Source organism: Petaurus breviceps, unplaced genomic scaffold (genome assembly GCF_028583685.1).
Source record: "Petaurus breviceps papuanus isolate PSGF00001 unplaced genomic scaffold, PetGlider_PUasm1.0 175, whole genome shotgun sequence".
NCBI lineage: Eukaryota > Metazoa > Chordata > Mammalia > Diprotodontia > Petauridae > Petaurus > Petaurus breviceps.
Window position 1 is genome coordinate 26122047 of NW_027185764.1, and position 14005 is coordinate 26136051.

The following is a 14005-nucleotide window of genomic DNA, read 5'->3' on the forward strand; positions in this document are numbered from 1 at the left end:
TCTCTCTCTCTCTCTCTCTCTCTCTCTCTCTCTCTCTCTCTCCCTCTCTGTCCTCTTCACATAGGGTATCACACCCCTACCTGAGGGGGGTCTGCATAAAGGGAACATGAATTTTAATCTCTAATTTTCATTTTTTTTCTCTTAAAGACTAACTTTAACCCCGAATCACTCTAATCCCAGACCAAGCCCTACTTGGTCACAGTTTGGGCCCTGATTGGCTCAGAATGAAGATCAATAACAATTGTTTCTGTTTTCATCAGAAACTCTGAGGGTCTTCCCCTCCCCTCCCATATATATATATATATATATGTATATATAGATATCTCTATATATACATAGATGGATATGTATGTATATATATTTAAAAGGGGCCATTCTTTGCCTCATTTTATTAAGCCTTGATCATTAAATGGGTATGGCCTCAGTCAAACTGAGACCTGTTAAAGATCTGAGCTTGGAAAGACCAAGATCCATCTTTGCATCCTTGGCCATCTTCAGTGGTCCTGATCCATATCTGGCCACTGAACCTAGGTGACTCTAAGGGAGAAAGTGAGGCTGGTGACTTTGCACAGCCCTCCCTCACTTAAATACAAGTCACTTGCCTGTCATGGTATCACTTCCCTGATTTCCTGATCCTCTTTGAGAATGAAGGACAAATAGCAGCAATCTAACTACCTCAATGTGATGCACGTGAAATGAACATACAGCATTACTTTACTGATTTGTTCTAAAGAACAGAAAGAACCTTTTGGATTTGGAACATTTCTAAATTATAGATAATTATTCAAAGAAATGTATCACTGAACCACAGACTCTTAGAGTTATAGTGACCTCACTTCTAGTCCAGCCCATACTAGGACAAGCACCTCTTCTACAACACACCAGTGAGTGTTCATGTAACTTTTGCTTGAAAATGTCCAATGAGGGGGAAAGCCATTGTTCCCAGAGCAAACCTATTTTACTTTTGGTTTCATCCTAATTGTTAGAGAGAGGCAGCCGTGTGGTACAATGGATAGAGTGCTACTTCTGGAGTTGGGAAAATCTGAGTTCAAATCTGGTCTCAGGCTAGCTGTGTGACCCTGGGCAAGTCATTTAATCCTGTTTGCCTCAGTTCCTAATTGGTAAAATGGGGACACATTAGAAAAGAAAATGGCAAACCAGTTCAGTAACTTTGCCAAGAAAACCCCATGGACAAGTTCATGGGGTCAGGAAGAGTCAGACATGACTGAAGAACAACAAATTGTTAAAAGGTTTTTCTTACAGCCGACTTCTCCTCCTTGCTCCTGGTTCTGCCCTCTGGGGCTGAACTGAATTAGTCTAATCCTTCTTCCTCTTGACAATCCTTCAGATACTAGGAGATAAGTATCATGTACCCCCAAAGGCTGCTAACCTCCTGGTTAAAAATCTCTTGTTCCTTCAACAAATTCTCACATGCTGTGAAGCCGCTGCATGGTCCTGACAGCCCTCCTCTGAACACCTTCGATTGTACCAATGTCCTCTTCAAAAGGTGGTTCTATTACTTTCAAATCCATCTGGTTACTCAAAAAATGACTCTAAAAAGCTGCCAATAGAGGGCCTAGGAGAACTTGTTCTTTTAATCTATCAGTCAATAAGTATCTACTGCATGTTTGCTCAGTCTTCAGTACTGTGATAAGTACTATGGGTGATACAAGAAAAGAATAAGCCATGAACTCTGTTTTAAATATATAAGATGAATTTTTAATTAGCATATTAATTGGGGCAGCTGGGTGGCACAGCAGATAGAGTGTGGAGCCTGGAGCCAGGAAGACTCATGATCCTGAGTTCAAATCCAGACACAGACACTTACTAGCTATGTGACTCTGGGCAAGTCATTTAACCCTGTTTGCCTCAATTTCCTTATTTGTGAAATGAGCTGGAGAAGGAAATGGCAAACTTCCCTAGTATCTCTGCCATGAAAATCCCATCACAAAGAGTCAGACACGACTGAAATGACTGAACAACAACAACACATTAATTGCATTCTAATGGATGTTTCTAGGTGGTTGAACACAAATGATTCACAAGACCATTGATTCAGAGCTGAAAGGGGACCTTAGAGGTCATTTAGTCCAACTCGTTCATTGAACAGATGAGGAATCTGATGTCCAGATAAGGAAAATTTCCTCTTCAAGGCCACACAGGTGATAAATGGAAAATGTGGAATTCAAACCCACATCCTCTGACCCTGCATCCATGCTTTTTCTCTCATATAGCTATGGGGCTTAATATGCTCTCACCACCCCCTCCTCCTTCTCATCCTAAAATCTTTACCCTATTAATTTGTTTAGAGGGCATTCCAGTGGCACAGGGGATAATAGAGTGCCAGGTTTGGAGTCAGGAAGTTTTTGTTTTCTTTCAGTTGTGTCTGAATCTTTGTGGTCCTATTTGGGGTTTTCTTGGCAAAGATACTGGGGTGGTTTGCCATTTCTTTTTCCAGTTTATTTTACAGATAAGGAAACTGAGGCAAATAGGGTTCTGTGACTTACCCAGGGTCACATAGCTAGTAAGTGTATGAGTCTGGATTTGAACTCAGGTCTTCCTGACTCCAGGCCCAGTGCTCTGTCCACTGTGCCACCTTGCTGCCATCAGGGCTAGCATCCATTATTTTATTTTTTTTTGCTTTTTGAAGGCAATTGGGGTTAAGTGACTTGCCCAAGGTCACACAGCTAATTTTTGTGTTAAGTGTCTAAGGTCAGATTTGAACTCAGGTCCTCCTGACTCCAGGGCCAGTGCTCTATTCACTGCACCACCTAGCCACCCTGATAGCACCCATTATTGAACATGTCCTTGATCACCATCCTCTCTGTGTATTTCCTGAACTTCCATCAGAACATATACACCTTGAGAGCAGAGACCATCTTTTTACCTTTCCTTTTTATTCTTTTCTCTCCCTCCCCCCAAGTCTCCTCCCCATATAACAGAGTGCATGGCACATAGTAAGCACTTAATCATTATTTATTTTGACTTCCTGAGTGATTCAGGATACCAAGTCCTGTGCCCATGGTTACACTCTATGAATCTGGAACACACTGCTTTCCTTTCCCCCTTTCCCCTATTTTTCACTATTCTGAATCTCTTTTCTCCTCCAAAATAGTGCCTCCAGATTCCCTGAGCAGTTCCATGTACATCTGGTCATTCTTTTCTTTTTCTTTTTCTATTTTCTTAGAGGGGTGAAGGCAGGGCAGTCGGGGTTAAGTGACTTGCCCAAGGTCACACTGTTAGTAAGTGTTAAGTATCTGAGGATGGATTTGAACTCAGGTCTTCCTGGCTCCAGGGCCTGTGCTCTATTCACTGTGCCACCTAGATGCCCCTGGCCATTCTTTTATACTCCTTGGAATGTAGGCCCATAGAAGGCAGCCAGGTATGAAGTTTTACTTGTGTGTGCTGCTGTAGCTGCAGAGAAACTTCCTCACTCTCCTTGGGTGGATTCTCCACTACAAAGACATAGCCCAAGTCCCTGAGTGACCAGCTGAGTCTGAAGCCAGCTTGATAGCACAGTATTCTGTCCAGTGATCTGCTCAGCTGAGAAGAGTGCCGCCTGCCTTCCTTGCTTCCCATGGACACATCTCCAACCGAAGCCTTCCACCACAGGGCCTGGCTCTCTGTGGATTCATACTGTTCACACTGACTGGCCAAAATGGCACACATGGAAATATCCAGGGAATCCCCAGACAATGGTGGGTGGGCGAGATCCCCCAAGTTCTAGGCTTGGTGAGAGCCCAATACTTACTGGATGCACAAGGCATATACTGCACAGCTTTTCTAAACAAATTTTTATTGATATCTTTTGTTTTTATGTTACTTAATTTCCTGAATGTGTTTCTTCTCCTTTCCCATCTCAGAGAGCCATCCCTTATAATAAAGAATAAAAAAAAACCCAGTTCATTCAAACTAAGCAACATATGGGAGAAAAAAGCCATTATATACAGTGTTTCATGCCCATAGTTCAACACCTCTTTGAGTAAGGTGGGGGTTAGGGGCAGGGTAAGTTCTTATAAGGTTTATGGTGTCTTTCATTGGCTGGATATTGATTTGGTCAGAGAGAAGTAGTGTATGAAATTTAAGTAGCTGTGATGCTGAGGGATGCCTTCTGTCTTTGTACATTTGGCTGGCTTCTCTATCCCTGATCATTTTACTGTCTTATTTCTAACTGGACATGGTCTTCACTGCCTGCAGTGTGGTTTGTCCCTGCTGCCTCTGACCCTCAGGAGCTCTTCCCTCTCCAGTTACTTTGGTAAATCTTCTCAAGTCCTTTTTATATATGCATTCAGGCTCTATAACTAGATAACAAGTTCCTTGGTATAGGGACTTTATATTTCATGTCTTTGAATCATCCTAAAGCGGCTACTGAGCAGCTAGGTGGAACAATGGATAGAGTGCTGGGCCTGGAGTCAGGAAGATTCATCTTCCTGAGTTCAACTCTGGCCTCAGACACTTACTAGCTGTGTGACCCTGGGCAAATCACTTAACCCTGTTTGCCTCAGTTTCCTCATCTGTAACATGAAATGGCAAACCACTCCAATGTCTTTGACAAGTAAATCCCAAATAGGGTCATAAAGTGTCAGATACAACTAGAATGACTGAACAGCAAAAGTGGCTATCATACTGTTCTGCCCATAGGGGGTACTCTAAAAAAAAATACATATATATATATATATCACATTGCCTGATATGACCTTAACTTAAAGGATACATTTGCTCCCCACCTCCTGTAATGCTCTGATTGATGAGTCAGTGTTTGGGGAACACTTTGAGGGCCCCAGATTAGAGGCAGGATCGAAGTACAATGTATTATTGCTTTACTTTGTTTATTTTTTGTACAGACCTCTGGTACTATGGTAATATCCACTAAGTAAATAATAAATGGAATGAAGTACACTTCCTTCTCGATTTTAATAATGTCCTATTCATGCATTCTTCTAGAACAAAGAATCATTGTAGTCAGTAACTTTGCCAATCTCGGAATGATATCTTATTGCAAGCAGAATAAAGACGATAATGTAAGGAGGTGAAATAGCATGCCATGCAAAAATTGATAAAGCTTCCATTAAAAACAAAGGAATATGAGTCAAGGAAGCAAAACCTGAAAATACAGGAAAGTGCTCCAAAAAAATTAACCTCTAAGGTTAAAATCATCCCTTACTTTACCAACAGCCTTCTAGGCACCAAGTATGTCAATGTGAACCCATCAAGATAATAAGATAGAATCATAACTGTTGACCAAGTCTGTTTAACCAGTCATTGTTCTCTTCTGGCAGTACTCTATCTTCAGAAACACTGGCAGAGACCCTAAACAGAAAGAAGAATTCTTGCCAGCTATTTTCAGTGGGGAGTTGAGCTACCAAATATTTTCCTCAAATCATAGAAAATTGCCACTTGTCAAGTCCACACTATATTTAGCTTCTTAATTTGGAATTAAACATCTGTAGCTTATTGCCAAGACATCCGGAGGGTTTGTGAAACCACCATAATATGAATAATGTCTCTGTTGTGTCCCGCAATGGCTACAAATAAGATGTCTTGGTCCCTTTTGGTAAAGTTTTCATGATGTCTTAAGGAGCCAATATGTCATTTGAGGGTGAAGCCTCTGAATTCTCCTGAGCAGCAGTGTTGACATTTTTCACCCAAAGCCTTCACCAGCTGACCAAAGATCCCGGAACACCCTGGTAGCGGTTGCCTTCCTCATTTGTTCTGAGCGGAATCCAAGGAGTAGAGAGAGGGAGAAGAGCACAGGAATTTATTTCTTACTCAAGTGTATCTGAAGATATAGATCTTATAATCATATATTTCAACATGTCAGTGGTTAGGTGATCTCATGACAGAGACTCTCCGTTCAATGTACAGAGTACAATCCATGGACATTTCTCATCCTTTTGTGATCCCATAAGACCTTGATAGAGAAGCAATCTGACATGGTTGAGGTCTTCAAACATTCAGTGTGTACCAGTGCATCCAGCATAAAATTTTTACTCTCATTATTTGACCTTCCCACCCCCTTTTCAGCGCATATATGTTTAGGATTACGCCTCTGATGCCACTTCCCCTATATTGTTGCCAATATGCCGCAGTCTATTTATGGCCTTTTAATGTCTCCCCATTGCCATTTGGACCTCCTGCAATTTTGATTATTTGGATATTATGCTTTTCTAATTTGTAGTGACACAGCATTAATGGTAAAATATTTGTGCTAAAAAGGTGAATTTTTTCTGTACCAGGGAGCAGTTTGGAAGCACTGAAATTGTTAAGCAATTTCTTATATGCGATTCTGCTCTCTCTCTTCAACCTGTTCAGTTCTGGGGCCCTTAAAGCCTATTTGCAGTGCCTGGTACCGCATATGAATGCAGATGGACTAGTTTAATGGGCTGCCATTCAATTGAATATTGTAATCTGGACTATAAGCATCCTTCATCCATTTGGGTTGTCCTACACATAATGTTTGGCCCTTCCCTCAAGTGTGATTGTGTATCTCACAAAGGAAGCCCTGTACTATTCTGGAGCCTGATACAATTAGTACAATGTCATTGTAGAGTTTGGAAACTGGTAGATCCAGTGATAATTCACCACTTTTATTTCCTCACTACCAATCTCATATAATATGGAAAGTGGCTACATGAGTTCTGAGGATTATAGATGAAATATGTCACTCATATTCTTCCAGTGAGGTGATGAATTTAAAACACATGAGAGACATACATTTTGGGGCAAGGCCATTTTGCTAGACTGAATATTTATGATGAAGATTCTATTCATTTATTCATGTTTATTGTTCAACAGGAGGAAAGGCGAGGGGTCAAATTATAAATGAATGTACAGAAAATAAATAAATTCATTTAAATAAAAAAAGAAAAACTATCTAGAATGGAGGTAATAATCTCTTACCTCTAAAGGAATTTCCAGTAGGACAATCTATATTTAGCAAAACCAGGTTGGCCTCGGTTTTGCTTCTTAAAATAAAACTTTTGCTTCCCTCATTTTCTCTGGTATAAGGTACCGCAAAATAAGACCTTCCCAGGTCACTACATTGTAGTTTAGCCTTTATACATAAATACTTCCATCTGGGTGGTCCAATGTTCCAAACTGCATAACTTCACTAAACCCAAACAATAACATATTAATTATAAATGTAAATATATTTTGTAATTATACCAAGAATACATCACATACTAGAAATATTATCTTAATGCTTAAATAAAAGTCTCTCTGTGTACTTTAAAAGATCCATGATTTCATCATTATGGGTGTCCCAATCATGACCCCTCCATACTTTAATGGATAGTTTTATGAGTTTTGGTGGACATAGTATTTCTGCATCTGGTGGCCAGCCTTCTGGCATTGAACCTCTCCTCACTTAGCTTTCTTTGTGCCTGGTGGTGAGTGAAGAACATTGGCTAATGCGCCACAATCACCCTCCAGACTGGCCATTGGACAACAGATGGACAGCCCACGTTGGGCCTGTATTCGAAGTCTTTCTAGCTGGTAGGCCCTACCAAAGCTTGAGTTGTGAGGCATGGCTTTCAGGAACCTAGGGTCATCATTGTACTACAATGAGGTACCAAAATTGAGCTTTCTTTCACAGAACATTTATATGAGTATTGTCTGGCTAAGAAGGGCTCTTCATCTCAGAATCCATCCAAGGAAAGACTTGTAGCAGAAGTGCCAAAAATGGTTATGAAATGATGACCCTTCTAAGACAGTTTGCCAGTATGATTCATTATAGTAACAATAAACTCCAAGAGAGTCCCACTGCCTCTAAAATTAAATAAACTCCTTTTTAAAAATTTAGGTCCTTCATAACGTGGTCCCAACCTACCTTTCCACACTACTCCCCTTCTTGAACTTTCTGATAAAGGCCAATTGACCTTTTTACTATTCTTATACACAATGCACCTCTCATTTCTCCATCTTTGTACTGACCCTTGCCTAGAAGGCCCTCTCACCTCTGCCTCTTAGAATCCTTAATTTGTTTTAAGGTTTAAACACTTCCTTTAGTGTGATGCCCTTCCTGATTTCCACAGTTGCTAAGTGTTCCTCCATTCAAAAAAATTACCTTACATTTATTTTGAATCTATGTATGCACATGATGTTTTCCTAAATTGAATGTAAGCCCCTTGAGGTCAAAGAATTGTTTTGTTTTTATCTTTGTGTCCCCAGAAGACATAATAGTTATATAATAGGAACTCAAGAAATGATTAAAAGTTTTTTTTTGTTAAAAAAAATCACAGACTCTCAGATATGAAAAGGGCTTCAATGGCCATCTAGTTTAACTCATATCTGAACAAGAATTCAACCTAAAACTTCCAGATAAATGGGCATCCAGCCTTTGTTAGATTTACCAACAGGTAGGAGGAACTGAGAGGTAACTATGTGGTGCAAAGGAGACTTAAAGTCTGGAAGATCTGAGTTCAAATCCTATCTCAGTCACTTGCTAGCTGTAAAATCCTAGGCAAGTCACTTAACCTCTGCTTGCTTCATCTGTAAAATGGGGATAGTAATAGCACCCGTGTACCAGGGTTATTGTGAGAGAAAGAAAATCAGAAAGTTTTTGTAATGTGTTTTGTGAGCTTTAAAATAATGATGATTCCTTTTTTAGATAGCTCCCATTGTTAAGGAAGCTTTTTCCTAAATTTGCTTATTTTTTTTAAGCACTTTGTAACCTTTGTAACCTCTTCCTGTTCTACCCTCTGGGGTCAAGTAGAATGAGTCTAATCTTTCTTTCACATGACTATTTTTTAAATACAGGAAAAGAATAATCCTGTCCAGCTATGTCTTTTTCTTCTTTGGGGTAAATTTGGCCAATTTCTTCAGTGGATACTCATCAGAAATGAGCTTAAATCTTTTTGTCCTCCTTCCTCTTGCTGCTCCTCCCCTTTGGGAGTCCTTCCCAACTCACACAGTTTATGAATCTATGACACTCTGATAGACTCAGATCACTTCTCTAAGGCACAGGACAGGACCAGTTAATGTGGGCACTCTTTGTATAAGTGGAAGAAATGAAATAAATTGATGTTTTTGTGCACAGTCCTCTGCTCTCAGTCAATGTTTCCTGACTCACCAGTTGAAGGACCAATACTTACCCTTTGGATTTGGCATTCTGTCCATTGATTATACAATACCACCTCTTTCCAATCTGACAAGAAAAGAAATACAAATCACTGCCTAAGGAATGCAGTGTTGTAAAGTTCTGTTGTTGGCAGGACATTTTATACTCTTTGCTATTCAGCACTGGCTCCCAGAATCGATCCAACCCTTAGGTCATTTGCCTACTACTCTTTATTGACAGCTGAGTGAGAGTTGAACACAAATATTCAATGGCAGGTTCTGGCTTCAGTTTACCTTAAGTACAGCAGTAGTGATGTAGTGCTGAACTCCAACACATTTCTGCCACGCTCAACTTATTTCCTAGATGTCAGGGGCTTTTCCTGACAATGTGTAGGACTTCCACGTCAGTTTCTCTTCATGGTTCTTTCAGATGGGAAAGAGGGTTGGTACTGTTAAACCACCTGACTCTTTACTTGACCATCCTAACTAAATAAAAATGAACAGACATTTATCAGTTGGTTTCTCATGGCCCTTCCTCTTCCTTTTCTTCCTCATCCTTTTCTTCTTTTTCCTCCTTTTCCTCTTCTTCCTTTTTCCCCCTTTCCTTTCTTGTTCTTCTTCCTCCTCCCCCTTCTCCTCCTCCTCCTTCTTCTTCTTTAGTACAACTCTACTAAGCCTCAGTAAATAGGAGCTGGGTGTTTAATTTCAGATATACCAGGTCACATTTGGTTCAAATAGTCTCCTTGAGATCAGTAGTGTACCCAATTGTCACAATCTCCTTAACAAGGAACGGCAGTCTCAAATCACATTTCATCCCAGACTAGCAGAGCCAGTGCGATGTACAGTTAGAAAAGGCTCTAAAATTACATAATGTTAGTAGTCATGTGGGAATGTGAAGAAAAAGCCATACTTTGCTGAGTTGTGATTTCCAGATATGCCCCATTTAAAGGTAGTTTCATTTTCCAAGATTTATAATTCCGACAGGGAGCTCACTATAAAAAGTCAGTCAGGGCATTACCAGCCAAATCTGGAAAGCAGGCTGCATTATTTCTCCTTTCAATTTTTACTGAAATAGATTTTATGCAAATTCTCTTTCTTGCTTTGTGAAGGAGGTCAATAGAGGGGGTAAAGATTTGAGAAATAATGTAAGGTGGGAGTCATATTATAGTAAATAGCGGTGAGGTCAGGACTTTTTGAAGCCTGCCCTCCAAAACCTAACATTCTAACCCCTAATGCCTTTATTTTCTACTACAACCAAGCTGGACTACTCACTGCTCCCTAAACATGTCTGATATTTCCCTCTTCCAAGCATTTGTTCATACTGTTCCCTATGCTTGGAATTCTTTCTTTGCCTCCCTCTAGCCCTCTGCCATTTTTTCTTGTGGAAATCTTGCTTGTTCTTATCTGATTCAAATACCCATTTTCACTTATGAAACCTTTCTTCTCCATTTCCCTTGAGTGTTTTTTTTTTATTCTTCTTGTCTTTTGTGTTGTTCTTTAGGACCAAAATGACATCACTATGTTGGAGTCAAGATACAGGTGTCTGACTATGGCTTATCAAACCAATACAAGCTCTGAAGGCTCTTCTACAGGTCGGGCACAATAGTCCACATGAACATTTGGAGTGGAGATGTCTCTAAATTTGCATGTCTCTTGTTTCTTTTGCACTACTGCAATTCTGCTTTGCTCATAGAACACAGCACCTTCTTTGATCTGGGCATACCATGCTGGTAGTCTTGTGTCAGCATCTCCCGTGTCTCACAATGAATTCCAAAGTTCTTCAGAGAGACCTTGTATCACTTTTTCTGACCACCATATGAGCTCCTGCCTTGTGTGAATTTTCCATAAAATAGTCTTCTAGACAAACAAATATTTGGCATTTGAACAATAGTTACTATTGAATAATAGAACTCTATGCAGTGGGTTTTGAATTCTTGGCAGTTTTGTACGAGAGAGTACTTCAGTGGCTGGTACCTCATCTTGCCAAGTCATCTTCAGAATCTTTCTAAGACAATTCAAATGTAATCAATTCAATTTCCTGGCATGGTGCTGGTATACTGACTAGGTTTCACAGGCATACAACAATGAGATCAGCACAATGACTCTATAGATCTTCAGTTTGATAAGCAGCCTGATACTTCTCTCCCACACTTTCCTTTAGAGACTTCCAAACACTGTTCTAGTTCTGGCAATGTGTGTGTCAACTGCATCGTCTATGTATACATCCCTAGAAAGTATACTGCCAAGGTAAGTGAACTTATCCACAACATTCAAAATTTCTTCATTTGCTGTAACCTATGGTTCCATGTATGGAAGATGCAGTGCTGGTTTGTCGAGAATCTCAGTTGTCTTGATGTTAGTTGTCAGGGCAAAATTAGAACAAGTGACAGAGTACCAATCCATACTTTGTTACATTTCAGCCTCAAGGGTTACAACGAGTGCACAATCATGTGCAAACAAAAAAGTTGCACCAACTTTCCCTCTAATTTAGTCTTGGCTTGCAGCCTTTTCAAATGAAATAATTTACTATCAGTGCTGTAGCTGACCTTGGTGCTGTTTTCATCCTCATTAAAAGTATCTGGCAGCATTGCTAAAAAATTATGCTAAAAAGCGGAGCAAGCTCCCAGTCCTGTTTCACTCTACTGGTGACTGGGAAACCACGAGAGCATTTTCCATCATTCAGAACCCCGACAAGCATGCTGTCATGAAATTGGCATACAATACTGATGAACTTCACTGAGCACTCAGATTTTTGCCATAGTCTTCCTTAAGTTTACATAACTGACAATATCAAAGGCCTAGGAACTGTTGGGCAACAAACACCCTATTGACTATTCCTTGGCCCTTTCTGAAGCCATACTGGCTTTTGGGTAGATGATCATCTTCCAGGTAAAGTGTTAGTCTATTAAGGAGGACTCTGGCAAGAATCTTGCCATCAATGACTAAAAGATAGACCCCCTCCTCCCAACTTTGATTGTTACAGGACAACCTATTTCCTTTTTCTTTACAGAGATGGAAAATGGAGGTGTCTTTGAACTCCTGGGGGATAACTCCTCTTGCTATACAACATGGGAGATTTCAGGCAACTTTTGTAAGAGCAGTGGATTCCCTGCCTTGTAAATTTCTGCTAGACTAGAATCAGCACCAGGCACTTTGCCACATGAAAGGAGTCTAATAGCATTCAAAGCCTCTTCTTCAGATGGAAACTCTGCTAGAGAGGGATTGACTTCAACTTGAGATAAATGGTCAATGGTTTCAGTATTCATTGATGACAGTAGGTTAAGAACACTGTGGAAATGTTCAGCCCTTCTCTCCAGCATTATGTCCTTAGTATGAATCAATGTGGCTCCATAAGCACTGAGTACTTAGATGCACCATAGATCTTTGTCCTATCAATAGCCTTCAGGGCATCATAAAAGCACTTTGGATTGTTGCTGTCAGTGTAAAAACTTAATTTCATCCACTTTCTTACTGAGCCAAGAATTCTGTGTCTCTCTAAGCTTCATTTATACTTTTTTTTGATGGAATTAAATGCTGACTTTTTAGAGATGGATGAACTATCCTGCTGTTAAACCCTATGGAATTCTTGTTTTTTATTTAGCAGCTTCTGAATTTCCCCATCATTTTCATCAAACCAATCTTGATGTTTGCAAGTGTTCTGACCCAGACGAGGAAATGTTGTACTGTACACCAAATCTCTGAAAGCTGCCCACTGTTGCCAGTTGTGGGTTGGCTTAGCTTTGCTTCCAAGTTAGCAACAAACTGTTCATGCCCAGAGAAATGCTCTAATCTGTTGACATTAAATCTTCTGGTTGTCATCTTGCCTTGGGGTTACCACTTTTGTTGAATGTGAATGTTTAGCTTGGAGAGGATAAATCTGTGATCGGTCCAACATTCTGCACCAGATACTGCCTTTGTCACTCTCATCTCTTGTCTGTCTCTTCTTTTTGAAGTGACATAGTCTATTCAATGCCAGTTTAATGCTGTGAGGATTCACGCACCAAGTTTTATTGCATTTAGGTAAATGGAAGACAGCGTTGGTGATAAGAAGGTTGCAAAACATACAAGTCTTCAGTAGTAAGTGACTGTTGCTGTTTCTGACTCCATTCTTCTCAAGGACTCCCCTGTCTTCTAATGGCATAATGGAAAAAAAAACATTAGATTTGGAGTCATACATTCATCTATCTATCTATCTATCTATCTATCTATCTATCTATCTATCTATCTATCTATCTATCTAATTCATATGTTCATTCTTTCAATAAGCATTTATTAAGAACCAGTTATGAGCTAGGCACTGTTCTAAAGGATAGTAATACCAGGACAAAAACAAAATAGTTTCTGTCCTCACAGAGCTTATATTCTACTGGTAGTTAGGGGGGTGAGTGGGGTGAAGGCAACATATTTTCTATATGTAAATAAAGAGGTTAGAGTCCAGGGGTGGGGAGCCTTCAGTCTTGAGGCCACACATAGTCTTTTAGGTCTTTGGGTACAGACTTTTGACTGAGTCCAAGTTTTACAGAACAAATCTTTTTATTAAGGGGATTTGTTCTGTGAAGTTTGGATTCAGTCAAAGGGCTGCCCTTGAGGACCTAGAGGGCCATCTGTGGCCTTCAGGCTGCAAGTTCCCGACACTTGGGTTAGACCCTGGTCTCTGAGATCCCTCCTGGCTCTAAATATTTGACTATATCATGCTTTTATAATTAGGCATGCATTGCTATGTATCTCCTGGGTGAGAAGTTATAGACTCAAGATGCAGAATGAGGCATGTATTTTTTTGGACAGGGCTAGTGTGGGAATTTATTTTGCTTGACTATGCATATTTGTTTTAAGAATTTATTTATTTATTCTTTTTTCAATGGAGAGGGGATGGGGGAGGGAGGGACAGAAGGAAGGAACGAGAGAGAGAGAGAGAGAGAGAGAGAGAGAGAGAGAGAGAGAGAGA